Source organism: Panthera leo, chromosome B2 (assembly GCF_018350215.1).
Source record: "Panthera leo isolate Ple1 chromosome B2, P.leo_Ple1_pat1.1, whole genome shotgun sequence".
NCBI lineage: Eukaryota > Metazoa > Chordata > Mammalia > Carnivora > Felidae > Panthera > Panthera leo.
The window spans coordinates 150,267,774-150,277,102 of record NC_056683.1 but is presented as its reverse complement, the minus strand read 5'-3'; the positions used below and the strand labels follow the sequence as shown (position 1 = coordinate 150,277,102).

Genomic DNA, 9,329 nt, shown 5'->3' with positions numbered 1-9,329 from the left:
TGTGTGGCTCGCTGAATATTTACATACCCACGTGACTGACACCCAGGCCACCATGTAGAGTGTTCCAGCTCCAGAAAGTCCCTCATCACATTCCTGGTCAGCACCCTCTCCTCACACCCAGACGTGACCACGGTTACAGCCACCCACTAGCCTTGTCTTTTCTGCTGCTTCTTATAAGCGGACTAAGTCAGCACGTTTGCGATCGGTGGTCCAGATGCGTCCGCTGAACACGGTGTGTGTGTGTCGCCCTGTTGTCACTTTAATTAGCTTCTTATCGGTCCTGCTATCCTGTCACGTGGATGTGCCACATTTTCCATTGTCCTGTTTAATGGCATCGGGCTTATTTTTAGTTTGGGAATCCTATGAATAAAGCCGAGATAAATATAAGCACGATTTTGATGGAGAGATGCTCTGGGCTTTCTTGTTTTTGTTTTGTTTTTTTGTTGTTGTTGTTTTTTTTTTTTTTTTGGATTGTGTTGATTTTCTATCATCGTGTGACAAATTCCTACAGACATTGTAGGTATTTATGATCTCATAGTTGCTGTAGTCACAAGTCAGGCTCTGCCCAGCTGGGTCCTCTGCTCAGCGGGTCCCAGAGCCGTGGGCAAGGTGCCAGCAGGCCATGACCTTTCTGGAGCTGAGAGTGTCCCAGGTTGCACGGTAGTTGTCACGCAGGTCCTAGAAGTTGTGGGACAGGCCCTCAGACGCTACGTGGAACCCCTGCCATGTGGCCCTCACCTCAGCTGGACGAAGTCGAGGAAGTATCCTGACTGTGCATGACGTCTACCTGTGCTGTAGATGATCAGTCCGAGGCAGTGACATCTGTCACCTCTGACAAAAGACAGAGTAGGAGGCAAGTCACAAGCTCAGGGCACTTGAGGAGAGAGTCAGCGCCAGGAGGTAGGAGGTGACATTGGGTCACCTCCGTGTCCGCCCGCCTCACATGTGTATGCGCTCCTGCAGTTGAAATGGTAGAGTCAGCAGGTCGGCCTACGTCTTGCTTCAGTGACCCTGACGGCAGCCAAGTGCGTGCACTGACTTTCTTTCCAGGTGTGTCAGAGTGGAGGGCTTCCCCAGCGCAGGGGTCAATAGCTTGGGTGGTGTTGTTTTTATTAAAATTTTTTTAAAAATTAATTTATTTTTTAAGAGGGAGCACGGGAGAGGCAGAGAGAATGAGAGAGAGAGAATCCCAAGCAGTCTCCATCCACGCTGTCGGCACAGAGCCCAGTGCAGGGCTCAAATCCGTGCACTGTGAGGCCATGACCTGAACTGAAATCTAGAGTCACCCGGGTGCCCCTTGTTGTTTTTAATTTGCTCCTGTAGTGGATGAGTTAGAGTGTCCCTGACGACCTTGAACATGGTTCCAGACTCTTATCAGCCACTTGGATGTGTTTTTCAAGGTACCCGCTCCATTCTGTCTCATTTCTGAAGTGCCCACAATGCTGGAGGAAAGTGATATTCTACACATATGTGTGATGCCTGGAAATTCCCCGTAAGTGGTGGAAAATGGGTTGTTTCAATCAGTCAACCCTTATACTGGCGAATATATAAAATGCTAAAACTATTCTAGGGTACTATCCCTGGGGACGTGACTGAGTACATAGAAAACAGAAATAGTGTAAAATAAATGATTGGCATTTACAAGTAAATTTAGTAAGATTAAACACCACAAAGTCAACATATGGAATAAATCGCATTTGTATACACCAACAACAGTGAAAACACAGATAGATACAAAAAGAGAAATTAAATTTAGATGTTGATAATATTTACGAAACAATAAAAAACTTCAGCAGGAAAAAGTCTAGGGAAGATGTACAACACACACACACACACACACACACACACACACACACCATCACTGACAGAAATTAAAAAATACAACACGGTGGGATGTGTCAGGGTCGTGATCTGAAGATTGAACACAATCCCAGTCAACATACAGACTCTATTTCTGTGAAAACAGATGATATTAAAACGCACGTGGAAATGCAAAGGGAGGCAACCTTGACCAAGGGAAACCAGAAAGGACTCCCGCTGCTCGCTACCGAGACTTATTGCAAATGTACGACCATTAAAACAGCATGGTGTTGCACGAGAAGAGACCAGAGCAAGCATAGAGACATGTCCGTGCATGCTCGTGTGCTGGTTTATTAAAAAAGGCAAAGCGTAGGTCATCTGCTGACACACAGGGAAAATACATAATTTGACCCTTATCCAAATCCTCTCCCAACTGCAATTTCTGGTTGATCGTCTATCTATGGCAAAGAAGAACATCTCTGTGAACTTGAGGTAGGCAGGGTTTTTTCAAGCAGACCTACAAAATATTAACGATAAATGGGAAAATGATACCCTGGTTTATGTAAGAATTACTGGCTTTGTTCATCAGAGAAAACCCACCATAAGAGGGTTAAAAAGGTAAGTCTCAGAAGATGTTTGTCTCCCACCAACCGATCGGGAACTGGTGTGGGGGTTGTAGGAAAACTACCAATCATACGAGATAGAAAATGCAGGGTGAAAGTGGGCGAGTTCTCCGGTCACACCAATAAACAGGTGAAAACGTGTCTGTGTCCTCGATGGTCGCCAGGGACAGGCACGCCGAACCCATAATGAGGTGGTGATGGGTGGTGCCATCACGGCGGGGCTGGGGCCCAGGACCCCATTGCAAGGCTTGTGGGGAGCAGGCACCTCTCTTCTGGAAGACGGTCTGGTGTTTCCTACTAAATGTCCATGCTGCACCCCAAGACCAGCGAGGTCACTTTCAGGGGAACACCTGTCTTAGGACAGGGACCCCCAGAAGCCCCTCCTTGTCCAAGAATTCAATTTAAACTCATTTACTTAAATGGTGTTTCCAAGATATTGTGCATGGAAACTATCATCGCATGGTATGGTAAGTATATGTCGATAAAAATAACTCAAAATTTAAAAAATTGGGGCGCCTGCGTGGCTCAGTTGGTGAGGTTTCCGACTCTTGATCTCGGCTCAGGTCTTAATCTCAGGGATATGAGTTCAAGCCCTGTGTTGGGCTCCACACTGGGCATGAAGCCTACTTTAAAAAAAAAGGTTAGAAACTAATTAAAAATAAATGGCAAGTGTCCCGAGAGAAGCTGGTAACCGATGGGATAAGATGGAAAATGCCAGGCAAGGACAGGATTTCAGGATGACACCTGGCCTCAGCCTGGCGAATCAATGCTTGGAGACACTTGTTGCCTCCTGGAATCCATGCGGCCTTGGCTGTGCATGTGAAAGCCGGTGACACTGATGCCAAAGGGCACGCTTTGCCCCTGCGTTCTGGAAACACAGCCCACAGAGAAAAATTGACTGGCAGAAGCAAGGACGAGCCCTGTCTGAAAATCATCGTCATCACCGCGACCCCTTCTAGGTCACTCAGCCAGAGCAGTCTTTCCTACGGGGGCTTAATGCCACGCAGGACCTGAAAACGAGGTCCAAGTCGTGACGGTACTGAACACGTTCCCCAGTGTGGGACCGCTCGCCCGTACTGCTCAGGCTCAAACACGCCTTCTGAATTTGTCCCTTCGTTTCTAGTTCCCACCCCTTTGAGATCCGTGGGGGACTCACAGAGACTGGAACCCCTGCATTTTTCTCATTCATCTAAAACTACCTGAAATTCGCGGGTGGGCCGGTGGGCACTTACTCCACTGAGAACGTTCAAAATGATCCCAGACACTAACCCAGACCTTGCTGCCTGGAGACTACAAGGAAACGGGAACCACCTCTAACCCCCACCACACCGCCTCCACGCACAACAAAAAGATGCTGCTGATTTTCGAAAATTACATTAGGCGGGTGGTGAGAACTGAGAATTTGATGGGCTGTAGTGTAACTATTTTAAGCCCCTTTGCCTGTTTTATGTGCAGTGGAGTGATTCAGATGGGAAAGTATTGAATTTTGGCAAATGGGATGTGGGGCAGGCATGGCTTGCGGGAGGGGCCACATCAGGCTGTAGACTCTGTGGCCCAGCGTCTAACGTTAACCCTCTGCCTTCCGCCGGCGACACGGGCCCTTGTTAAGTGCTGGTCTTTGTGACTCTCTGGGAAGGACTCTTTCCTTCTCTGCTCTGAATCTTTTTTTTTTTTCTTTCTCTCAGTCTTTACATAAGAAACTTGGTGACTTTTCTTGATTTCTGTGGGTTGGGGGGGGAAAGAACAGATCTAAGTGAAGTCATTGTGGGAACAATACCATTTTGGCTGTGTTTACGCCAAGCAAGTGATTCCTGGTGCTGCTTTCTGTGGTCTGATCTTTTCGTTCTGTGGTAAAAGCATCTTACAAAATGGAGCAGGAACTTTCTGAGTCAACGGACAAGTGAGATTCAGATTATTAGAGCGTCAAGCCGTTTGCGTCTCTGAACGCCAGTCTCTTGCAGCTAATCCAACAACTATAAAGACTAGTTACCTTTTTTGAATTACTGAAGTATTTTTTCTTTTTTAAAAATTGAAGTGTAATCAACACGCAGTGTTATGTTAGTAGACACATAGTGTACAATATAGTGATTCAGCGTTCGGCCCATCACTCAGCGCCCGTCACGACCAGGGCAGTCACCCCACATTGTTATGATACTACTGACGGTGCCCCCTGGTTTGGCATCCCTGTGACTTACTTATTTTATCACTGGAAGTTCATACCCTCTTAATCTATTCCCTTTATCTACATTACCCCTTTCTCCACCCACCTCCCCTCTGCAAAATGCCAGTTTGTTCTGTTTTCAAGAGTCTATTTTTTGTTTGTTTGTTCATTTATTTGTTTTGTTTTTAAATTCCATGTATGAGTAAGTCACACAGTTTGTCTTTCTCTGTCTGACTTATGTCGGTTAGCCTAATGCCTTTTGGGCTCATCCATGTTGTCACAAATGGCAAGCTTTCATTCTTTGTTATCTCTCTGTCATATTCCATTATATATATAGACCGCATCTTTATCCATTCGTCAGTCAATGAACACTCGGGATCTCTCCGTAGTTTGGCTATTGTAAAAAATGCTGCTATAATCATTGGGGTGCATGTTCGTCTTCAAATCAGCATTTTTGTATTCTTTAGATAAATACTTAGTAGTACAGTTGTGGGTCATCAGGTAGTTCTATTTGTGACTTTCTGAGGAACCTCCACACCGTTCTCCAGACCGGCTGCACCAGTTTGCATTCCCACCAACAGTGCCGGAGGGTTCCTCTTTCTCCGAATCCTTGCCAACACCTGTTGTTTTCTTGCGTTGTTAATTTTAGCCATTCTGACAGGCGTGAGGTGGTATCTCATTGTGGTTTTCATTTGTATTTCCCTGATGATGAGTAATGTTGAGCATCTTTTCATGTGTCTAAAGTAGGGGAGATATTTTGACAGTATTTTTAATTTAACAAAACACAACATAGATTCGTGCTTTAGAGTTTACAAAGCATTCTCTCTTTTTGTGTATTTGTGTTTGTATTTCCCTGATGATGAGTGAGGCTGAGCATCTTTCCATGTGTCTGTTGGCCATCTGGATGTCTTCTTTGGAATAGTGTCTATTCATGTCTTCTGCTCATTTCTTAACTATGTTGTTTATTTTTTGGGTGTGGGTTTGATAAGTTCTCTATAGATTTTGGATACTAACACTTTATCTGATATGCCATTTGTAAATATCTTTCATTGGTTGCCTTTAGTTTTGCTGATTGTTTCCTTCACTGTGCAGAAGCTTTTTATCTTGATGAGGTCCCAATAGTCCATGTTTGCTTTAGTTTCCCTTGCCTCTGGAGATAAGCCTAGTAAGAAGTTGCTCTGGCTAAGGTCAAAGAGGTGGCTGCCTGTGTTCTCCTCTAGGATTTTGATGGTTTTGTGTCTCACATTTAGGCCTTTCATCCATTCTGAGTTTATTTTTGTGTATGGTGTAAGAGAGTGGTCCAGGTTCATTTTAAAATTTTTGCTAACATTTATTTATTTTTGAGAGAGAGAGTGAGACAGAGCATGAGCAGGGGAGGGTCAGAGAGAGGGAGACACAGAATCGGAAGCAGGCTCCAGGCTTTGAGCTGTCAGCACAGAGCCCGACACGGGGCTCAAACCACGAACCATAAGAACATGACCTGAGCCTAAGTCGGACACCAGACTGACTGAGCCACCCAGGTGCTCCTCAGGTCCATTTGTCTGCATGTCGCTGTCCAGTTTTCCCAGCACCATTTGTTGAAGAGACATCTTCCATTGGATATTGGATTTTTCCATTAGATATTCTTTCCTGCTTTGTCAAAGATTAGTTGGCCATGTATTCAATGGTCCATTTCTGGGTTTGCTATTCTGTTCCTTCGATCTATGTGTCTGTTTCTATGAAAGTACCATACTGTCTTGATGACTATAGCTTTGTAATATAGATTGAGGTCCAGAATCATGATGCCTCCAGTTTCATTTTTCTTTTTTAGGATTGCTTTAGCTATCTGGGTTCTTTTGTGGCTCAATACAAATTTTAGGATTGGAATATTACTTAGCCATTCAAAAGAACGAAATCTTGCCATTTGCAAGCACATGGATAGAGCTAGAATGTATTATGCTAAATGAAATCAGTCAATTAGAGAAAGGCAAATATATGATTTCACTCTTATGTGGAATTTAAGAAACAAAACAGATGAACACATGGGAAGGGAGGAAGGGAAGAGAGGGAAATAAACAACAAGAAACTCTTAATGACAGAGAACGAATGGAGGGTTAATGGAGGGAGGAGCATGGGGGATGGGCTAAATGGGTGGGCACTTGTTGGGATGAGCACTGGGTGTTATGTGTAAGTGATGAATCACTGAATTCTACTCCTGAATCCAATATTGTACTGTATGTTACCTAATTAAAATTTAAATAAATAAAATAAAAAATAAATAAATAAATGCCTTGCTGTGTGTCACACAGAGTGATTCTCAAATCCAGCTTATCAGATCTTGTATCTGACATTCTGGCTCTACCTTGCAATGCCTCCAGAGAATTATAATATGTCATATATTCTTTTGGCAACAGATTCTCCATTAACGTCATTTGGAGACATACTTTTGTGAACATATTCATTCATTTCTTTGCTCATTCATTCATATATTCACATAGGAAACAGTAGTTAAGCACTACAGACTTTTACGCTGACATTCTGAAAAATACAGACATTATCAGTCCTAATCACATATGAATATGTGGGCATTTATTCGATGATATTAAATTATGTTATTTTCTATAAATTTATTCAAATTTAAAATAAAATATTAAGGCGTTAAACAACATATTACGAAATTGAGGATATAGAACAGAGTCATTCATGTACGTAGTAGTATGCACCCAAGTAAATATTATTGGATAAATATCAATTATCTTTGCTTAAAAAAACCCTGGCAACTTTGTAACAGCATTACACCTGCTGATGCTTAACACTGGCCTGACACCCCCCGTCTGTTCTCCTTTACTGGCAGTCTCCCCATGCACATAATCAGGTAAAATACAGACATTTAAGAGGCAATCCTAAATTATTTCCAGATTCTTGGGTACCAAACTAAAGCTTTCAGATAATTGAAATGGTGATAAAGTGATAGATATTTTAAATATTAGTTATTTCTTCCATTACATGCCCTAGAGACAACGCAACTATACATTTTTCTTTTTTCTTTTCTAAACAGCATAAACATATAAATATATTGGGGACTTCCTGAGTAATAAATAGCTCCTGCTGTTGAAAACACCTAAATGCAGAGAGTTTATGTGAGTTTTAGTGTCTGAGAAATTCTGAGAAATTTATTGCTGACTGAAACAAGTAAAAAGTAAACAGAAGATTTGTTTTTGCAATTTAGCTACCCTGTGTTGAGGTTGTATAAGAAAGAGTTATGTACATTTTGGAAACAAAAACTGACATGGAATAATTGAGTAAAAGTATAATGAAAAAAATATCTGGAAGATATTATGCAGTAAAACATGTTAGTCGTAAAAAATGATAGAGCCTACAATTTTTATAGACATCCTGGAAAGAGTACGAGTTGAAGTCTTTCTGTTCCCTGAAATGTTTATATTTGCTAAATGTGTTTTACACAAATGAGTCTTCAGCTAAGTGACCATTACCCAGTTTAAATAATGGAGCCACAATTTAGAAAAGTGTGAAACAGGGAGAGTGGCTGGCCATGAGAGGAAGGTTTGGAAAAGTCAAGTGGAAGGAATTTTAGAGGGGAGTAATGAGCGGGTTAAAGTAGATTTATATGAAAAAATATTGCCTAGAGCATAACCACAAGCACATAAGCATTACTCTTTAAGGCTGTGAGTTCAGCCAAGAATAAAGATGTAAAAAAAGAAATGAAAATTCTAGCCCCAAGTATATGAGTTTTCTTTTCCAAAAAAAGATCAAATATTCTTTGAAGCCAACATTGAAAATCATTACTACCATCAAATAATGTGAGTCTTTATATATTATTATTCACCTTAAACAATAAAGGAATTCTTAGAGCTGAAAAGTCAGGATGGGTAATCAAGATGCTGTAAGAGAAAGTATTATTTTCAAAATGTGCTGGAACCTCTTTTTTCAAGAATAGTCTAGAAATACTTTTCTATCAGGATTTGAACAATAAGGTTCAGAGGAATTAACACTAAAATGTGTAATTTTTATTTTTCTCTTTTTCATCAGCACCCTCCACTCCATTTCAAGCTTCTGAGGAAGGCTCTGAGCCTGAGACCCTATTCAGTGACTTCTCACTGACTTTCCATGTTTCAAAACCGAACAGTCTTCAAATGGGTAAGCAAACAATTCCAGGTTATTTTGATATTTGTTTAAAAATTATTTAAAGTTTGAAACATTTAAAAATAATGTTTCTCTACAATCTCTTTCACAGGTAGAAGCAGAGGGAATACTTTCTAACTCACTGTTGTAGGCCAGTTTTACCCTACTACCAAAGCCACACAAAGACGTTATAAGGAGAGACAACTACAGACCAATATTTCTCATGAATACAGGTTTAAAATCTCTCAACAAAATGTTAGTCAATCGAATCCAACAATGTATAAAAAAACATACATCATGATCAAGTGGGATTTATCCAAGATACACAAGGCTGGGTCAACATTTGAAACCAATTAATGTAATCCATCACATCAACAGACTAAAGAAGAAAAATCATATGATCAAATCAACAGAGGCAGAAAAAGCATTTGACAAAATCCGACATCCATTTATAATAAAAAGCTTTCTGTAAACTTGAAATAGAGAGGGATATCCTCAACCTGATAAAGAATTATCTACAAAAACCTACAGCCAACATCCTACTTAACAAAGAGAAACATAAAGCTTCCCCACTAAGATCAGGTATGAGACAAGGATGGGAAAGAAAAAAAAACTATATTTAT

General features: G+C 41.4%; 1 long non-coding RNA gene across 1 annotated transcript; it reads left to right on the top strand.

Annotated features, from left to right (window-relative positions):
• Positions 1-603: 603 nt before the first annotated feature.
• Positions 604-9,117, top strand: LOC122219235. Its single transcript, XR_006202325.1, has 3 exons — positions 604-1,050; positions 8,614-8,721; positions 8,819-9,117. It is a non-coding gene; the product is annotated as an uncharacterized LOC122219235 (long non-coding RNA).
• Positions 9,118-9,329: the final 212 nt, after the last annotated feature.